This window comes from Narcine bancroftii, chromosome 3 (genome assembly GCF_036971445.1).
Source record: "Narcine bancroftii isolate sNarBan1 chromosome 3, sNarBan1.hap1, whole genome shotgun sequence".
Lineage (NCBI taxonomy): Eukaryota > Metazoa > Chordata > Chondrichthyes > Torpediniformes > Narcinidae > Narcine > Narcine bancroftii.
Genome location: NC_091471.1, coordinates 35,387,447 through 35,400,813, shown reverse-complemented (window position 1 = coordinate 35,400,813; position 13,367 = coordinate 35,387,447). Strand labels below are relative to the sequence as shown.

General features: G+C 42.4%; 1 protein-coding gene across 1 annotated transcript in view; it reads left to right on the top strand.

Annotated features, from left to right (window-relative positions):
- pstpip2 (proline-serine-threonine phosphatase interacting protein 2) overlaps positions 1 to 13,367 on the top strand; it is a 210,050-nt gene that overhangs the window by 46,361 nt on the left and 150,322 nt on the right. The gene's annotated exons all lie outside the window — the stretch shown is intronic.

Genomic DNA, 13,367 nt, shown 5'->3' with positions numbered 1-13,367 from the left:
AGCACCCAGGGAAAACACATGCAGATTACAGGGAGAACGTACAAACTCATTACGGACAGCGGTGGATTCAAACCAGGGTCACTGTAATAGTGCAAGGAATTGCCAGTTTGCTTGTGTTTGATTCTCACCAGCTCTTATTTCGATAGGAAAGCTTTCTCTCAGGCAGCCATGATACTTGGGTGTCATGGGCCACCTTGTTGATCAGGGTCATGCCACCTTCACAAGCTGCTGAGATCATTTCAACAGCAGGCAGCCTGCCTGGTAAAATCTGTCAGGAAGCAAAGTGTCGGACTGCATTCTGTGGAACAAGACCCGAGCACCTTACCTCCCCTCTCAGCAGCATGCCCACTCAGGGACTCTGGCATTTTAGGAATTATTATGTTAATCTGGTGAGCCCCATTGGTTTTAAAATCCTACAAAGCTCAACAGACGGTTGATAAATTTGATGAGAAGTTGGTATGCAGTGCTCCAAAGTATTTCAATAACTGCAAAGCAGTTTCTGATGCTGTGAACTGGTATTTTAACCAGAGGAAGAGACGAGAGCTGTGGAAAGCGAGTGCAGTGGAATTGTTTTGTCAAGAAAGTTTATTCGCTAAAAGTGTCTCCAACTTCTTCCTTGAGTGTATCACAGTTCTCTGTTTGCCTGGTGTCTGCTCTGCACTGAGTCAGGATTTTTAATTTTTTTTATTTGTGATCTTCGCCCTGCTGACATCCAATAGTTAATGCCAATCATTGATCTGAATGGTTTTCTGGCCCACTTCCAAGGGTGTGTCTGGAATCTCTTGTAGGACTGGACTGGATAAGTAGGGGAATTTCTCTTCCATGAAGGACAATAGCGAATCAGTTGCGTTTTTAAGACAATTCAGTCGCTTTTAATATACAGATTATTAACTGAACTTAAATTCTTCACCTTCTGTGGGGGGTTTGAACTTGGGACTGGTAGATTAACTCCTTCATTACCACTGTCTGCTCAGCAGTAGCAGCACCAGGTTTGACCTTGGATCTCCTTGATGGAAAGAATGTGCTCAGGTAGAATGTGGATCCTGGTGCTGCCTTGATTCCAGTGTACTCAGTTGTTTTGTGGTAGCTTGGATTCTTGAGTTCACCCAAGACCTCTGCCCTTTTGTCGTGGTACCAGCAGAGTGGTGAAAGTACCATCTGTGCTTTAAGCTCCTGCTGGGCCTCCAGAAAAATTATAAATGGCTAAACAAAGTATCTGTCTTATCTTCTGAAAGAATATCACCCAGTAGGGGGGAAACCATGCGTGGGAGCTGACAGAATTGGTTGCTGCGAATGTTTCCAGGAACTGTGCAAAAAAGGCATACTAATGTGGTGACCTGGCTGCTTTCACTAAGGAAGTGCAGTGTGTAGTGTAGATAAAAGTTCACACTCGACTGGAGGGAGAACTAACGCTTTTATTAGCTTACAACACAGGTAGGGTTCATGACAGGCTTCGGAGGGGTTCAGGGTTTAGGCGGGAAACCAGGATTATATACAAACCCCTGGTGGGAGGGGCCGGGAGGCGGGACCAGTCGTCAGTACAGAACACTGCTAGTGAATCCCAGTTCATTGCATTCACCCCTTCCTTCAGAATTAAGTGCCTGTGGATGAAGAAAACAAGGATCAGAAGCCAGTAATAGACACAGAAGAGAAATATTTACAATACTATTTACAGATTCAGGCGGTCCGAGGGTCTGGAGATCCTGGTGGAGCGCCTTAGCACTGGGGGGCCTTGGGCTCCTTGAGTCTCCTGTTCTGCCTGCTGGGGCTCCGGCTCAACGATAGAGGGGGGTTCACTTTCCTCCTGAACCGGGTCCCCTGAGGCCCTGAGCGGGGGGGGGGGGAGAAAAAAAATTGATAGCTTGTGGGGCACCTGAGGCAATGGATCCATTGATCCAGCGGGTGCCAGGTCCCTGATGGAGATGGTGTTCTAGCTGCCATCCGGGGACTCTATGTAAGCATATGTGGGATTGACATGGAGCAATTTCACCCTCTCCACCAGGGGTTCGGTCTTCCTTCTCCTCACGTGCTTCTTGAGAAGGACTGCACCAGGAGTAGTGAGCCAGGCTGGGAGTGTAGTCCCTGATGCCGACCTTCTGTCAATGTGAAAACGAGCTCATGAGGAGTTGCGTTGGTCTCAGTGCAGAGTAGTGATCGAATTGAGTGGAGAGCGATGGGGAGGACATCCTGCCAGTGTGAGTCTGGAAGGCCTCTTTGTTTCAGGACAAGTTTGATAGCCTTCCAGATCATAGCATTCTCTTTTTCAACCTGCCAGTTCTCCTGGGGGTTGTAACTGGTAGTCCAGCTGGTTGCAATGCCTTTCACCAGCAGATACTGACACAGCTCATCACTCATGAAGTCTGAGCCCCAGTTGATATGAATATAGCCGGGATACCCGAACAGGGTGAAAATAGTGTATAGGGCCTCTATAACAGACGAGGTGGACGTGTCTGGGCATGGGATGGCAAAAAGGAAGCGGGAGTACTCGTTGATGACTGAGAGAAAGTAGATGTTCCTGTTCGTAGGGGGAGAAGTCCCTTAAAATTGACGCTGAGCCGTTCGAAGAGCCTGGGTGATTTAATCAGGTACACTTTCGTGGGGCGATAAAAGTGCGCTTGTACTCAATGCAGACTTGGCATGACGTGGTCATTTCCCTGATGTCTTTTATTGAGTAGGGAAAATTGTAGGACTTGACAAAATGAGCCATATAGGTGATCCCTGGATGGCATAGCTCATTATGAATGGTCCGCAGTTGACCGGTGTGTGTGGAAGCACAGCATCCCCTGGACAAGGCATCTGGAAGGTCCTTAAGGGCCCCTAGCCAGTAGGCAATGTCAAAACTGTAGGTGGAGAGTTCGATCCTCCACCTAGCAGAACATGAATTGGCGATGGAGTGCTGGTCCTTGAAGAGTGTAAATCTTCTACCAGCCAGGTAGTACCTCCAGTGCCTTATGGCTTCTACAATGGCCTGAGCCTCCTTTACCACAGATGGGTTCCAGAGCTCGTGGCCTTGAAGCATCAGTGAGAAAAATGCAACTGGCCTGTCCGCCTAATTGAGAGTAGCGGCCAGGGTTACATCCGAAGCGTCACTTTCCACTTGGAAAGGTACATTTTTGTCTACTGTAAGCATGGCGGCTTTCGCAATGTAACTTCAGACGTAATGAAAAGCGGTCTGGGCTTCGGCCAAAAGGGGGAAAGTTGTGGCCTTTAAGAAGGGGCGAACCTTGTCAGCGTATTGAGGGACCCACTAAGCGTAATATGAGAAAAACCCCAGGCATCTCCTCAAAGCCTTTGCGGTTCCATGGGTGAGGAGGTGGGGGGACATCCTATCAAAGTTGAGGCCAATGACACCATTCTCCACCACGTAGCCAAGGATAGCCAGTCGTGTAATCCTGACTACGCATTTGTCAGAATTGTAGGTGAGATTCAGGTCTCTCACCACATGGAGAAATCTCTGGAGATTGGCGTCATGGTCTTCCATGGTGTGGCCATAGATGGTGACATTGTCGAGGTAGGGGAAGCTAGCCTTCAACCCATAATCGTCCACCAACCTGTACATCTGCTGCTGGAAGATAGACACCCCGCTGGTAATGCTAAAAGAGACCCTGTGGAACTGATAGTCAACTGTTAGCCTCAAATGCCGTGTATGGGCGGTCCTCGGAACGGATTGGCAGCTGGTGATAGGCAGCTTTCAGGTCGATGGTCGAATAGACCCGATACTGTGCGGTATCGTTCTTCATATCTGAAATGTGAGGGAGGGGGTATGCGTCCAGCACTGTTAATTGTTTGGCGTTAGTCAATCACTAACCTGGACTTATTTTCCCCCTTGCGCTTTCCACGGGCTGGTACTGGGTTCGATGATCCCCTCTTCAAGCATGCGCTGGGTCTCTGTCTTTATAAACTCCCTGTCTGCCGCAATGTACCTCCTGCTCTTGGTGACGATGGGCTTACAGTTGGTAGACAGGTTGGGGAACAGAGGCAGGGGGTTGATATTCAGCGTGAAGAGGCTACAAGTGGGTTCTGGTTTTTGAGGGCCATCCATTCCAAATCGATACCAGGGGAAGGGGACCAGAAAACTCCAAGGTCACGCTTTTAACAGGACATAGGAAGTCCAGACCCAACAATGCTGGAGCACACAAATCATCTAAAATGTACATGATGTAGCCGAACGCTGCAAAGAAACACACATACACACTGCTTTTATATGTTCAAGTTCCTGCTGATTTTGGCTGATTCACTGACATCCATATGAATTTCAAAAGCGGGCAGGAACTTCCATGCATATGAATGCCCTTCTTCCCCAGCCTGTTTCTGCTGAGTTAGCTGGGCATCTTGACCAAAACTATTTTAGGGCTATTGGTCTGATGCTGCCCCAGCTTCTATTCCCATTGGTTCATTGTCCTGGGAGTCACTTTAGCGATCTCTGTCTGTGTCTGCTGCCACGTGATGTGCCGGTCCGATCTCCTCAATTGCGGGCCGTCACAAGGTGAAATTTACAAAATTCCCCACTTGAATTGACAGATGAACTATACAATGTTTCTGTATACACGCTGAATGGGACTGGGACACTAGGAAGATTCGATAATGAGACGGGTACATTTTTAAGTTATATTTTTGCACAGTCCGTGAGTCTATGAAACTTTCTGTGGAGTCTGTGTCAATCAGGCATTTGGTCGAATGTCCGTTTACCTTTACCATCACCATCGAGTTGCTGAGCTGGTGAGGTTTATTCTGGTTGAGGACCAGGAATGCCAGGTCACTGGAGATGCCGTGTTCTTCCCTCGAACGGCTCCCTCCATCCTGAGTGGTGCCGACCTCGTGACACGGCAAGATGGCTGCCCTCCTTTCTCCTTTGGTGATTATGATGGCGCTGAATTCAAAATTGGGGCGCTGCAAGATGGTCGCTGAGCCTTTTTGCCCTGTTTCCATTGGCAGCAGGTTGCGCAGTAGGTGATCTTGGGCGAGTCGGTGCAGACAACTTGGGGCTGGAATTGGATGGAGCAGTACAGGCCATGGACTTTTCTAGACCTCCCTTCACGCAGTAGACCCTTGCCCAATGTCCCTTCTTCCCACAGCTGGAGCATGTTGAGTCTTTGGCTGGGCAGCGGGCACAAAGGTGCTGTTCCTTGCCGCAGATAAAGCACTCCCGGGCTTGGGAAGCGGCAGCTGGTAGAGCAGGGGCCGCTGGTCCTTAGAGGTCTCACCCAATAGTATGAGTTCGCTAGCCTCAAGGTCATCATTCTTGAGACTGGCCTGTTCCAGTGATTTGGCCAGCTTGACGTGGATAGCAAGGTCCTTCCTTCGTGACTCGAACAGTCGTTGCCTCACGTCCCTCAAGCAGACCCCTGCATCTAGGGTGTCCCAGATCTGTTCATCTTCCCGATGCTGCCCAAAACAGCCTCATACCTGCACTTCTTAACCAGCATCCGCAGATCCAGCAGGTAGTCGTCAATGGACTCTCTGGGCCGTTGGTGGCTTGGGGGCGAACCGATGCCTCGCTATGACCCCATTTGGGGCCTTCATATAGCGGCCTTTCAGTTCCTCGATGATGGCCTCATATGTTGGCCAGTCTTGGACAACTGCGTACCCCTTCGTCCCTACCCTTGAGATGAGTGCCGACCTCCGAACCTCGGTGTGGAAGACGTCCCTAGTCACGTTCAGGTAGGCCTGGAAGCAGTCTAGCCAATATGCAAACTCCACAGTTGCATTGGGGGACTGGGAGTCTATTAGCAGCATACTGTTCTTGAGCAACGTCTCCATCCTTGTTTGTAAGCTAATAAAATTGTAGTGTAAATAAAAGCTGACACTTGACTGGAGAGAGAACTAACGCTTTTATTAGCTAACAACACAGTTAGGATTCACGAACAGGCTTCAGAGGGGTTTAGGCGGGAAACCAGGGTTATATGCGGGTTTCCGGGGGAGGGGTCGGGAAGCGGGACCATTCATCAGTACAGGACATTTCTAGTGAATCCCAGTTCACCACATAGTGTGACTGTAGATTTCTGCTTTCCTTCATCAGAGGTGGTCATATTCTCAAAAATAAGAAGTTCAGAAAGAAAAGCAAGACTTTTTTGAATGCATGTTTGGTTTTAAAAAGATACGCTGCATTATAGCCTGGTCAGTTTTATATTCTATTTTTGTCAACTCTAAACCTTATCTGCCCAAAAGGGTAGTTTCATTTTTTTCTAAAATTAGACATTCAGCAGGGTATAGGCCCTTCTGGCCCACAAGCCCATGCTGCACAAATACACTAATCAATCTACACCCACGGGATGTTTTAAAGGATGGGAGGAAACTAGAGCACCCAGAAAAACCCAAGCAGACACAGGGAGAACTTATAAAGTCATTGCAGATGGCTCCAGTAGTGGTGGTTTTCACCTGGGCCCGAGGCTGAACTTTAGTAAAGCCCCCCCCCCCCCCCACCCGCCCACCGACCTTGCCCACCCTGTCCCACAGACCCAACCCTTCATCCATCACTGTAACTGGTAAAACACAGAAATGCTGGAGGAACTCAGCCGGTTTCATAGCATTCACAGGAAGGAGGTGAAGATACCATGAAGAAGAACTCGGGCTCAAAACGTCGGAAATATATCTTTAACTCCTACAGATGCTGTGAGCCCTGCCGAGTTCCTTGTGATTTTACAACTCAATTTACAAACGTGAGTTTGACTCCTCCTTTCATTTTGCTGAGATTTCTTTCAAAACAATTTGTACATTACACATTTTTTTACAACTGTTTCATTAATAATAACGGACCAGATGTCCCTGCAGCGAAGGAACGAATTCGGCCTGCATTTATTAGTAAAACGATTATGCAAAACCAGTGTACAACGATGATTAAAACGTGGACATATTAAAATTCAAAAAATCGCTATCACCTTTGGTTGTGTTATTTGAAGACAAATCACTGATTTAGTTTAATATTAGAAAAATCTAACAATTAATTTAATGTGCAACCTTTTGTTTTGTTGACCCTACCAATTTCAACGAAATGTTACAATGGCATTTCCCTGCTGGGCAGGGAGAGGTCACCGTCTCACTGGGCAGGGAGATGATCTCCATCCCCCGTCCCGCTGGGAAGGAAGAGGTTGCCTTCCCCATCCCTGTCTCGTGGGGTCAAGGAGACATAATTTTTCCCAATCCCTGTCCCACTGGGCCGGGAGAGGTCGCCGTGCCACCCAGGCTGGGTGGGCAACTGCAGAAACCTGCAGCAGCCCCAGGTGCAGACACGGGGAGGAAGGGCCACAAATCTCCCATCTGGTTCCTGCAGGACTTGGCTACGGCACATAACCATTCCTTCAGTGCTCCTACATATGGGTACTTTTCTCCAACCTGCAACAATGGTCCATTTCTGCTACTTTATAAATAGTTTTGATGCCTCTAATTTTGTTAGCACAACAGAAAAGAATTGCCCGGCTGATTGTATGCCCAGAACTTTTCATTTGCTGGGAGGCTACCTGCAATTTTTAATGAAATCAAACAAACACAAAATAATGAACCTCATTGTTTAATCAGAGCCATTCAAAGGCCAGCAAAGAATCTGCTGTCACAATGTGCTTCCTTTTTTAAAAAATTTTTTTTTTCACACATTGCCCATGATACATACATTTTCCTTTTCAAATATATACAGTGTCATTTTCTCCCCCCCTCCCTCCTCCCATCCCACCCTCCCTACCTCCCCCCCCATCTATTTAAAGTACAAAATCTAAGATACATTAAACCAGTCAAACAATGTTGTCATTCAATAAAAATAAACAAGAAATTCCACTGAGTCAATTCTTTTCATTTCCTTCTTTCATTAATTTAGGTGAATGTCCCCGGTAGGTTTTCTCTATTGTGTTTCATGTAAGGCTCCCATATTTGTTCAAATATTTCAATATTATTTCTTAAACTATATGTTATTTTTTCTAATGGAATACATTTATTCATTTCTATATACCATTGTTGTATTTTCAAATTATCTTCCAATTTCCAGGTTGACATAATACATTTTTTTGCTACGGCTAGAGCTATCTTAACAAATCTTTTTTATGCACCATCCAAATCAATTCCAAATTCTTTGTTTTTTATGTTACTTAGGAGGAAGATCTCTGGATTTTTTGGTATATTGTTTTCTGTAATTTTATTTAATATTTGGTTTAGATCTTCCCAAAATTTTTCTACTTTCTCACATGTCCAGATTGCATGAATTGTTGTTCCCATTTCTTTTTTACATCGAAAACATCTATCAGATACTGTTGGGTCCCATTTATATAACCATATAACAATTACAGCACGGAAACAGACCAATTTGGCCCTTCTAGTCCCCACTGATCCAAGTACCCTCCACTAATCCCACTTACCAGCACTCTGCCCATATCCCTCCATCCCCCTCCCATCCATATACTTATCCAACTCTTTCTTAAATGACAAAATTAACCCTGCCTCCACCACCTTTCCCAGAAGGCCATTCCACACAGTAACCATTCTTTGTAAAGAAGTTCCCCTTCATGTTGCTCCCAAACCTTTGCCCATCAACTCTCAACCCATGACCTCTTGTATCCATCTCTTCTACTCTCAATGGGAAAAGCCTTTCCACATCAACTCTATCTCTCATTATCTTAAACACTTCTATCAAATCCCCTCTCAGCCTTCTACGTTCAAAGGAATAAAGACCTAATTTGTTCAATCTCTCCTTGTATTCCAGATGCTGAAACCCAGGCAACATTTTTGTAAAACTTCTCTGCACTCTCTCTATCTTGTTAATATCCTTCCTATAAATTGGTGACCAGAACTGCACACAGTACTCTAAATTTGGCCTCACCAATGCCTTGTACAGTTTCATCATTACTTCCCAACTCCTATATTCTATGCACTGATTTATAGAGGCAAGCATACAAAAGGCCTTCTTCACCACCCTATCCACATGCGCTCCTACCTTCAGGGAACAATGCACAGTTATACCTAGATCTTTCTGCTCCACTGCATTCTTCAATGCCCTCCCATTTACCACATATGTCTTGCTTTGATTATTCTTTCCAAAATGAAGCACCTCACATTTATCAGAATTAAACCCCATCTGCCATCTTTCTGCCCAGAGTTTAAATCCCTCTGCAATCTTTGAAAACCCCCTTCATCATTCACAATTCCAATTTACCGCCCCATCCTCCAGATCATTAATATATATGACAAACAGCAATGGTCCCAATACCGAACCCTGAGGTACACAGCTTGTCACCAGCCTCCATCCTGACAAACAATTATTTACTACTACCTTCTGGCACCTTTCTTCCAGCCACTGTTGAATCCATTTGACTATCTCCACATTAATACCCAAGGACTTAGCCTCCCATGCAGAACCTTATTGAAGGTCTTAATGAAGTAACTAACCTCCCATGCAGAACCTTATTGAAGGTCTTAATGAAGTCCATATAGACAACATCCACTTCTCTACCCTCATCAACATTCCTAGTCACCTCTTCAAAAAATTCAACGATTGGTTAAACACGACCTTCCATGCACAAATCCGTGTTGAGTGTCCCTGAGCAGACCCTGTCCCTCCATATACTATCTCTAAGAATGCTTTCCATCAATTTACCTACCACAGACGTCAAACTTAACAGGCCGATAATTGCTAGGCTTGCTCCTGGAATCCTTTCTAAACAAAGGAACCACATGCGCAACATATTTAACTTTTGAGGTGTAATGTATAGCCTGTGTATCCAGTTATATTGTATCATACGTAACCTTGTATTTATTGTATTTCTCATCGTTCCAGAACATAATTTCTCCCATGTTTCCTTTTTTATCTTTATATTTAAATCTTGTTCCCATTTTTGTTTAGTTTTACCATTTGTTTCCTCATTCTCCTTTTCTTGCAGTTTAATATACATATTTGTTATAAATCTTTTGATTATCATTGTATCTGTAATCACATATTCAAAGTTACTTCCCTCTGGTAACCTCAGACTGCTTCCCAATTTGTCCTTCAAGTAGGATCTCAATTGGTAATATGCCAGCACTGTATCTTGAGTTATATTGTATTTATCTTTCATTTGTTCAAAGGATAATAATCTATTTCCTGAAAAACAATTTTCTATTCTTTTGATCCCTTTTTTCTCCCATTCTCTAAAGGAAAGGTTATCTATTGTAAAAGGGAGTAACATATTTTGCGTCAATATTAGTTTTGGTAATTGGTAATTTGTTTTATTCCTTTCTACATGAATCTTTTTCCAAATATTGAGTAGATGATGTAATACTGGAGAACTCCTACGTTGTACCAATTTTTCATCCCATTTATATAATATGTATTCAGGTATCTTTTCCCCTATTTTATCTAATTCTAATCTAGTCCAATCTGGCTTTTCCCTTGTTTGATAAAAATCTGATAGGTATCTTAATTGTGCGGCTCTATAATAATTTTTAAAGTTTGGCAGTTGTAAGCCTCCTTGTTTATACCATTCTGTTAATTTATCTAGTGCTATCCTCGGTTTCCCTCCTTTCCATAAAAATTTCCTTCTTATTTTCTTTAACTCCTTGAAGAATTTCTCTGTCAAGTGTATTGGCAATGCCTGAAATAGGTATAGTATCCTTGGGAAAATGTTCATTTTAATACAGTTTATCTTTCCTATTAGTGTTAATGGTAAATCTTTCCAATGCTCTAAATCGTCCTATAATTTTTTCATTAGTGGATAATAATTGAGTTTATATAGATGGCCGAGATTTTTATTTATATGTATACCTAGGTATCTTATTGCTTGCATTTGCCATCTGAATGGTGATTCCTTCTTAAATTTTGAGAAATCCGCATTATTCATTGGCATTGCTTCACTTTTATTTACGTTAATCTTGTAACCCGACACTTCTCCATATTCCTTCAATTTCTTATATAATTCTTTTATTGATAGTTCTGGTTCTGTTTAGTATACTATAACAGCACCCGCAAATAAACTGATTTTATATTCCTTGTCTTTTATTTTTATCCCTTTTATATTATTTTCTATTCTTATCAATTCTGCTAGTGGTTCTATAGCTAACGCGAACAATAAGGGTGATAGTGGGCATCCCTGCCGTGTTGACCTGCTTAAGTTAAATTGCTTTGATATATATCCATTTACTGTCACTTTCGCCAATGGCCCCTTATATAATGCTTTAATCCAATTAATATACTTCTCTGGTAAACTGAATTTTTGCAATACTTTGAATAAATAATTCCATTCTACTCTGTCAAAGGCCTTCTCTGCGTCTAAAGTAACTGCTACTGTTGGCGCTTTACTCCCTTCTACTGCATGAATTAAGTTAATAAATTTACATATATTGTCTGTTGTTCGTCTTTTTTTAATAAATCCAGTTTGGTCTAGATTTACCATTTTAGGTACATAATCGGCTGATCTGTTTGCTAATAGTTTAGCTATTATCTTATAATCTGTGTTAAGTAATGATATTGGTCTATATGACGCTGTCCCTGTCTTTGGTAGTACTGTAATTATTGCTGTTTTGCATGAATCTGGTAAGCTTTGTGTTTTATCAATCTGGTTGATTACTTCCAGGAGGGGAGGAATTAATAAATCTTTAAATGTTTTATAGAATTCTATTCCAACTGCTCTATTTCCTGATTATAGTCCTTCTTCATCTTGGTTACATAACTTATTATTTGCCCTCTAATGAATGCTTTCATTGCATCTCATAGTATAAACTTATCTTTCATTGATTCCGTATTTATTTCAAAGTACATTTTAATTTGTCTTTCAATTAATTCTCTAAAATCCTGCCTTTTAAGTAGCATGGAGTTTAATCTCCATCTATACATTCTTGGAGGGATGTCCTCTAACTCTATTGTCAATATCAAGGGTGAATGGTCCAATAATATTCTAGCTTTATATTCTGTTTTTCTTACTCTGTCTTGCATGCGAGCTGATAACAGGAATAGGTCTATTCTTGAGTATGTTTTATGTCTACCCGAGTAATATGAATATTCCTTTTCATTTGGTTGTTGTTTCCTCCATATATCCAAAAGTTGCATTTCTTGCATCGATTTAATTATAAATTTGGTTACTTTGTTCTTTCTGTTAATTTTTTTCCCAGTTTTGTCCATATTTGAATCCAAATTCAGGTTGAAATCCCCTCCTATTAATATGTTCTCTTGCGTATCTGCTATCTTCAAAAAAGTGTCTTGCATAAACTTTTGATCTTCTTCTATGTGCCCTCTCTACATTGAGTAGATTCCAAAACTCCGAATATATCTGACATTTTATCATTACGTATCTCCCTGCTGGATCTATTATTTCCTCTTCTATTTTAATTGGCACATTTTTACTAATTAATATAGCTACTCCTCTTGCTTTTGAATTATACGACGATGGTGTTACGTGTCGTACCCAATCTCTCTTTAATTTCTTGTGCTCCTATTCGGTTAAATTTGTTTCTTGCACAAATGCTATATCAATTTTTTCTTTTTTCAGTAAATTTAGCAGTTTCTTCCTTTTGATTTGGTTATGTATTCCGTTAATATTTAAAGTCATATAGTTCAGCGTAGCCATTTCATACTTTGTTTATCTTCCCTTTCCGTTTCTCCATCATCACCTTTCCTTCTTATCCATTTCTGCTTTCTTGTTTTGAACACTTTATAAGACAACATTTCTAAAACATCAAACATTTTCCTTATTCTCTTATTTAAAACTTCTTTAACCCCATTCTCCCCTCCCCCTCCTGAGTTGCCCTTTATCCCTTGTCGGGCAACCACATCTCCTCTCTCCATTTGGATTTGCGAATTCACTCGCAAACGTCAACTGATTTTGTAGTGACCATAACTCCTCCCCACCTAGCCCCCCCCAGAAAAGATTTCAATTTTCATATTTAACAAAGGTCACTCTTTTAATTCCCTCCTTATTCCCTCTATTCCCTTTCCCTCCCTTATTATTCTTGTCTGTAGATTTTCCTCTAAATACTGATACATTCATGTATGCACACTATATACACACATATACCCCTTTACCCACATACATATAGTTCGTGGTCATTTTTACTCTCATTACATGTCTTCATCTCTCTGCTTGTTTTGTAGTTGTTCTGCAAATTTCCTTGCTTCCTTTGGATCCGAGAATAGTCTGTTTTGTTGCCCTGGAATAACTATTTTAAGTACCGCTGGGTACTTTAACATAAATTTATATCCTTTTTTCCATAGGATCGCTTTTGCTGTATTGAACTCCTCCCTCTTCTTCAGGAGGTCAAAACTTATGTCTGGATAGAAAAAAAATTTTTGACCTTTATATTCCAGTGGCTTTTTGTCTTCTCTTACTTTCTTCATTGCTTTCTCCAATATATTTTCTCTTGTTGTATATCTTAAGAATTTTACTAAAACGGATCTTGGTTTTTGCTGCGGTTGTGGT